The following is a 7,022-nucleotide window of genomic DNA, read 5'->3' on the forward strand; positions in this document are numbered from 1 at the left end:
CGAGACAGCACGTGATGATCGGGTGTGATAGACTTATCGTTCACATACAACGGGTGCAAAACAGTTGCACACACGGAACACTCGGGTTAAGCTTGACGAGCCTAGCATGTGCAGACATGGCCTCGGAAACACATGAGGCCGAAAGGTTGATCATGAATCATATAGTTGATATGATTAGCATAGGGATGCTTACCACTAAAACTATCCTCAACTCATGTGATGATTGGACTTGAGCTAGTGGAATTGGATCGTGAACCACTCAAATGACTAGAGAGATGTACTTTTTGAGTGGGAGTTCAGCAAGTAATTTGATTAGTTAAACTCTTATTATCTTGAACATAGTCTAAGTCCACTTTGAAAATATTTGTGTTGTAGATCAATGGCTCACGCGATAGTCACCCTAAATTTTAACACGTTCCAAGAGAAAGCTAAGTTGAAAGATGATGGAAGCAACTATGTAGACTGAGCTCGTAATCTTAAGTTGCTCCTGCAAGCTGGGAAGAAGGATTATGTCCTTAATGCTGCGCTAGGAGATGAACCACCCACCGCGGTTGACCAAGATGCTAAAACTCTTGGTTAGCACGCAAGGAGGACTACTCAGTAGTTGAATGCGCGGTCTTGTATGGCTTAGAGCCGGGACTTCAACGTTGCTTTGAGCATCAAGAAGCATATGAGATGTTCGAGGAGTTGAAGTTTATCTTTTAGAAGAACGCCTGGATCGAGTGGTATGAGACGTCCATTAAATTCTATGCTTGCAAGATGGAGGAGAATTCGTCTGTCAGTGAACATGTGCTCAAAATGTCTGGGTACTCAAACCATCTAGCTGAGCTGGGGATTGAACTCCCGCAAGAGGCTATCACTGACAGAATTCTTCAATCACTGCCACCAAGCTATAAGGGCTTTGTGTTGAATTATAACATGCAAGGTATGAACAAGTCACCTGGCGAGTTATTCGCGATGCTGAAAGTCGCAGAGTCAGAACTCCGTAAAGAGCATCAAGTGACGATGGTGAATAAGACCACTAGTTTCAATAGAAACGACAGCGGAAAGAAGGGTAATTCAAAGAAGAGCGGCAAGCCTGTTGCCAATCCTACGAAGAAGCCCAAAGCTGGACCTAAGCCTGAAACGGAGTGCTGTTATTGCAAGGGTATGGGTCACTCGAAGCGCAACTTCCCGAAGTATCTGGCTGATAAGAAGGCGGGCAAAGAAAAATCAGGCATATTCGATATACATGTTATTGATGTGTACTTAACCAACTCTCATAGTAGTGCCTGGGTATTCGATACCGGTTCTGTTGCTCATATTTGCAACTCGAAACAGGAACTGCGGAATAAGCGAAGGCTGGCGACGGATGAAGTGACGATGCGCGTGGGAAATGGTTCCAAGGTTGATGCAATCGCCGTCGGCACAGTTTCACTTCAGTTACAATCACGATTAGTTATGAACTTAAATAAATGTTATTTAGTGCCTGCGTTAAGCATGAACATTATATCTCGATCTTGTTTATTGCGAGACGGTTACTCGTTTAAGTCAGAGAATAATGGTTGTTCTATTTCTATGAGTAATATCTTTTATGGTCATGCACCCAATGTGAGAGGATTGTTCATATTGAATCTTGATAGTGATAATACACATATACATAACATTGAGACCAAAAGAGTTAGAGTTAACAATGATAGCGCCATGTTTTTATGGCACTGCTGCTTAGGTCATATTGGTGTAAAGCGCATGAAGAAACTCCATACCGATGGACTTTTGGAGTCACTTGACTTTGATTCACTTGACACGTGCGAACCATGCCTGATGGGCAAGATGACTAAAACTCCGTTCTCCGGAACAATGGAGCGTGCAAGTGACTTGTTGGAAATCATGCATACCGATGTGTGTGGTCCGATGAGTGTGGAGGCACGCGACGGATATCGTTATTTTCTCACCTTCACTGACGATTTGAGTAGATATGGTTATGTCTACTTGATGAAGCACAAGTCTGAAACATTTGAAAAGTTCATGAAATTTAAGAGTGAAGTCGAAAATCATCGTAACAAGAAGATCAAGTTCCTACGGTTTGATCGTGGGGGTGAATATCTGAGTTTCGAGTTTGGTGCTCACTTAAGACAATGTGGAATTATTTCACAGTTGACACCGCCTGGAACACCACAGCGTAATGGTGTGTCCGAACGTCGTAATCATACTTTATTAGAGATGGTGCGATCTATGATGTCTCTTACAGATTTGCCATTATCGTTTTGGAGTTATGCATTAGAAACAACTGCATTCACTTTAAATAGGGCACCATCGAAATCCGTTGAGACGACACCATACGAACTTTGGTATGGCAAAATACCAAAGTTGTCGTTTCTTAAAGTTTGGGGATGTGATGCTTATATCAAAAAGCTTCAGCCTGAAAAGCTGGAACCCAAAGCGGAAAAGTGCGCCTTCATAGGTTACCCAAAAGAGACAGTTGGGTATACGTTCTATCTCAAATCCGGGGGCAAAGTGCTTGTTGCTAAGAACGGAGCTTTTCTCGAGAAGCAGTTTCTCTCGAGAGAATTGAGTGGGAGGAAGATAGAACTTGATGAGGTTGTCGAACCTCTCATCCCTCTAGATGGTGGCTCAGGGCAAGGGGAAGCCCCTGTCGTTGCGACGCCAGTTGAGGAGGAAGTTAATGATGATGATCATGAAACTCCAGATCAAGTTCCTGTCGAACCTCGCAGGTCGACGAGACCGCATACTACTCCAGAGTGGTACGGTAATCCCGTCTTATCAATTATGTTGTTGGACAACAATGAGCCTTTGAATTATGAAGAAGCAATGGTGGGACCGAATTCCAACAAATGGCCGGAGGACATGAAGTCCGAGATAGGATCTATGTATGAAAACAAAGTGTGGACTTTGGAACTACTACCTGAAGGCCGCAAGGCTATTCAGAACAAATGGATCTTTAAGTAGAAGACGGACGCTGATGATAATGTGACCGTTTATAAAGCTCGACTTGTGGCAAAGGGTTTTTCACAAGTTCAAGGAATTGACTATGATGAGACATTCTCACCCGTAGCGATGCTTAAGTCCGTCCGAATCATGTTAGCAATAGCTGCATTTTTGGATAATGAAATCTGGCAGATGGATGTCAAAACGGCGTTCCTTAATAGTTTCCTTAAGGAAGAGTTGTATATGATGCAACCCGAAGGTTTTGTCGATCCTAAAAATTCTAACAAAGTGTGCAAGCTCCAGCCATCCATTTATGGACTTGTGCAAGCATCTCGGAGTTGGAATAAACGTTTTAATGAGGTGATCAAAGCATTTGGGTTTATATAGGTGGTTGGAGAATCCTGTATTTACAAGAAACTGAGTGGGAGCTCTGTGGCGTTTCTAATATTATATGTGGATGCCATATTGCTGATTGGAAACAACATGGAGCTTTTGGAGAGCATAAAAGGTTACTTGAATAAAAGTTTCTCTATGAAGGACCTAGGAGAAGCTGCTTACATTCTAGTCATTAAGATCTATAGGGATAGATCGAAACACCTGATAGGACTTTCACAAAGCACATACCTTGATAAAGTTTTGAAAAAGTTCAAAATGGATCAGTTCAAGAAAGGGTTCTTGCCAGTATTACAAGGTATAAAATTGAGTAAGACTCAGTGCCCAGCAACTGAGGAAGATAGAAACACAATTAATTCCGTCCCCTACGCTTCATCCGAAGGTTCTATCATGTATGCAATGTTGTACACTAGATCGGACGTTAGCATGGCCATAAGTATGGCAGGCAGGTTCCAGAGTAATCCAGGAGTGGATCACTAGACGGCGGTCAAGAATATCCTGAAGTACCTGAAAAGGACTAAGGAGATGTTTCTCGTATATGGAGGTGACGAAGAGCTCGCCGTAAAAGGTTACGTCGATGCAAGCTTTGACACAGATCCGGACGATTCTAAGTCACAGACCGGATACGTATTTATTCTTAATGGGGGTGCGGTAAGCTGGTGCAGTTCCAAGCAAAGCGTCGTAGCTAATTCTACATGTGAAGCGGAGTACATGGCTGCCTCGAAGGCAGCTAAGGGGGGTGTCTGCATGAAGCAGTTCATGACGAATCTTGGAGTGGTGCCGAGCGCACTGAATCCAATAACCCTGTTTTGTGACAACACACGTGCCATTGCCTTAGATAAGGAACCACTGTTTCACAAGAAGACCAGACACATCAAACGACGCTTCAACATCATCCACGACTACATCGAGGAGGAGGACGTGAATATCTGCAAAGTGCACATGGATCTGAATGTGGCAGACCCGCTGACTAAACCTCTTCCACGGGCAAAGCATGATCAACACCAGAACTGTATGGGTGTTAGATTTATTACAATCTAGTTCGCATGATGATGTGAGGATTAGATTATTGACTCTAGTGCAAGTGGAAGACTGTTGGAATTATGCCCTAGAGGCAATGATAAATAAGTTATTATTATAATTCCTGTATCAATATAAACGTTTATTATCCATGCTATAATTGTATTGAATGAAGTCTTAGATACATGTGTGGATACATAGACAAAACACTGTCCCTAGCAAGCCTCTAGTTGGCTAGCCAGTTGATCAAGGATAGTCAAGGTCTTCTGACTATGTACAAGGTGTTGTTGCTTGCTAACTCGATCACATCATTGGGTGAATCATGTGATGGACTAGACCCAAACTAATGAACGTAGCATGTTGATCGTGTCATTTTGTTGCTACTGTTTTCTGCGTGTCAAGTATTTATTCTATGACCAGGAGATCATATAACTCACTGGCACCGGAGGAATGCCTGGTGTGTATCAAATGTCACAACGTAACTGGGTGACTAGAAAGATGCTCTACAGGTATCTCCGAAGGTGTCCGTTGAGTTAGTATGGATCAAGACTGGGATTTGTCACTCCGTGTGACGGAGAGGTATCTCGGGGCCCACTCGGTAACACGACATCACACACAAGCCTTGCAAGGAATGTGACTTAGTGTAAGTCACGGGATCTTGTACTACGGAACGAGTAAAGAGACTTGTCGGTAAACGAGATTGAAATAGGTATGCGGATACTGACGATCGAATCTCGGGCAAGTAACATACCGAAGGACAAAGGGAATGACATACGGGATTATATGAATCCTTGGCACTGAGGTTCTATCGATAAGATCTTCGTAGAATATGTAGGATCCAATATGGGCATCCAGGTCCCGCTATTGGATATTGACCGAGGAGTCCCTCGGGTCATGTCTACATAGTTCTCGAACCCGCGGGGTCTGCACGCTTAAGGTTCGGCGATGTTTTATGCGTATTTGAGTTATATGGTTGGTTACCGAATGTTGATCGGAGTCCCGGATGAGATCACGGACGTCACGAGGGTTTCCGGAATGGTCCGGAAACGAAGATTGATATATAGGATGACCTCATTTGATTACCGGAAAGTTTTCGGCATTACCGGGAATGTACCGGGAGTGACGAATGGGTTCCGGATGTTCACCGGGGGGGGGGGAGCCCAGACGGGGGAAGCCCATAGGACTTAGGGGTGCCGTACCAGCCCTTAGTGGGCTGGTGGGACAGCCCAAGAGGCCCTATGTGCAGGAGAAGAAAAAATGAAAGAGAAAAGAAAAAAGGTGAAGTGGGAAAGTGGAGAAGGACTCCACCTTCCAATCCTAGTTGGACTAGGATTGGAGGAGGACTCCTCCACCCCCCTTCGGCCGACCCCTTGAGGCTCCCTTGAGCCTCGAGGCAGGTCCCTCCCCCTCCCTCCTATATATACTGAGGTATTAGGGCTGATTTGAGACAACTTTGCCACGACAGCCCGACCACATACCTCCACGGTTTTTCCTCTAGATCGTATTTTTGCGGAGCTCGGGCGGAGCCCTGATGAGATAGATCACCACCAACCTCCGGAGTGCCGTCATGCTGCCGGAGAACTCATCTACCTCTCCATCTCTCTTGTTGGACCAAGAAGGCCGAGATCATCGTCGAGCTGTACGTGTGCTGAACGCGGAGGTGCCGTCCGTTCGGCACTAGATCGGAGCGGATCGTGGGACAGATCGCGGAACGGTTCGTGGGACGGTTCGCGGGGTGGATCGAGGGACGTGATGACGTTCCACTACATCAACCGCGTATCTTAACGCTTCGTGCTGTGCGATCTACATGGGTACGTAGATTGGAAATCCCCACTCGTAGATGGACATCACCATGATAGGTCTTCGTGCGCGTAGGAAATTTTTTGTTTCCCATGCGACGTTCCCCAACAAAACCATTATAAGCTCCTAGCGAAGTAAGCATGGCATAAGAAACTATGATATCTAAGTTTTCATTGCAAACATGTTTCTCTCACAACAAAGTTGAATCAGGCACGATGAGCTAGTCATATTTACAAAAACAAAATAGATTGAGTTCATACCATCTTTTCCAGGCTCAGTCACTTCATCATATATCGTCATTATTGCCTTTCACTTGCACGACCGAACGATGTGAACAATAATAAGCGTGCTCGTGCATTGGATTAAAGCTGGAATCTGCAGGCAAACACAAAGGAGAAGACAAAGTAATATGGTTCTTTGATAGCTAAACAGGTATGCATGCGAGAGCCACTAAACATTGTAACCATGGTCTTCTACCTTGACCCAAAGAAAAAGAAAACTATTTACACGGGAAAGCTCCCAACAAGCAAAAGAAGAAAAAGAAAATCTTTTTGGGTTTTCTCAAACTAGATAGACACACGAAAAGAAAACGAGAAATAGAAATAAACTAGCATGTATGATACAGTGGCAAAGTGTGAACACCGACGAACAAAGTAAAAGAATAAGCAAGAATGTAAAGTCGGTGAGAAACACGTACTCCCCCAAGCTTAGGCTTTTGGCCTAAGTTGGTCTACTCCCATGGAGGGGAATAACCAGCTCCGGGGTACTCTGGAGTGGACTGAGGATGCGACTGCTGTGTGAGCTCCTCTGGCTCCCACTAATAAACTGGCGTGTGGTACTCGACTGGTGGCTCGGGCACGGGCCCCTGTGGTTTGGCTAAG

The sequence above is a fragment of the Hordeum vulgare genome, chromosome 3H (assembly GCF_904849725.1).
Source record: "Hordeum vulgare subsp. vulgare chromosome 3H, MorexV3_pseudomolecules_assembly, whole genome shotgun sequence".
In the NCBI taxonomy this organism is placed as follows: Eukaryota; Viridiplantae; Streptophyta; class Magnoliopsida; order Poales; family Poaceae; genus Hordeum; species Hordeum vulgare.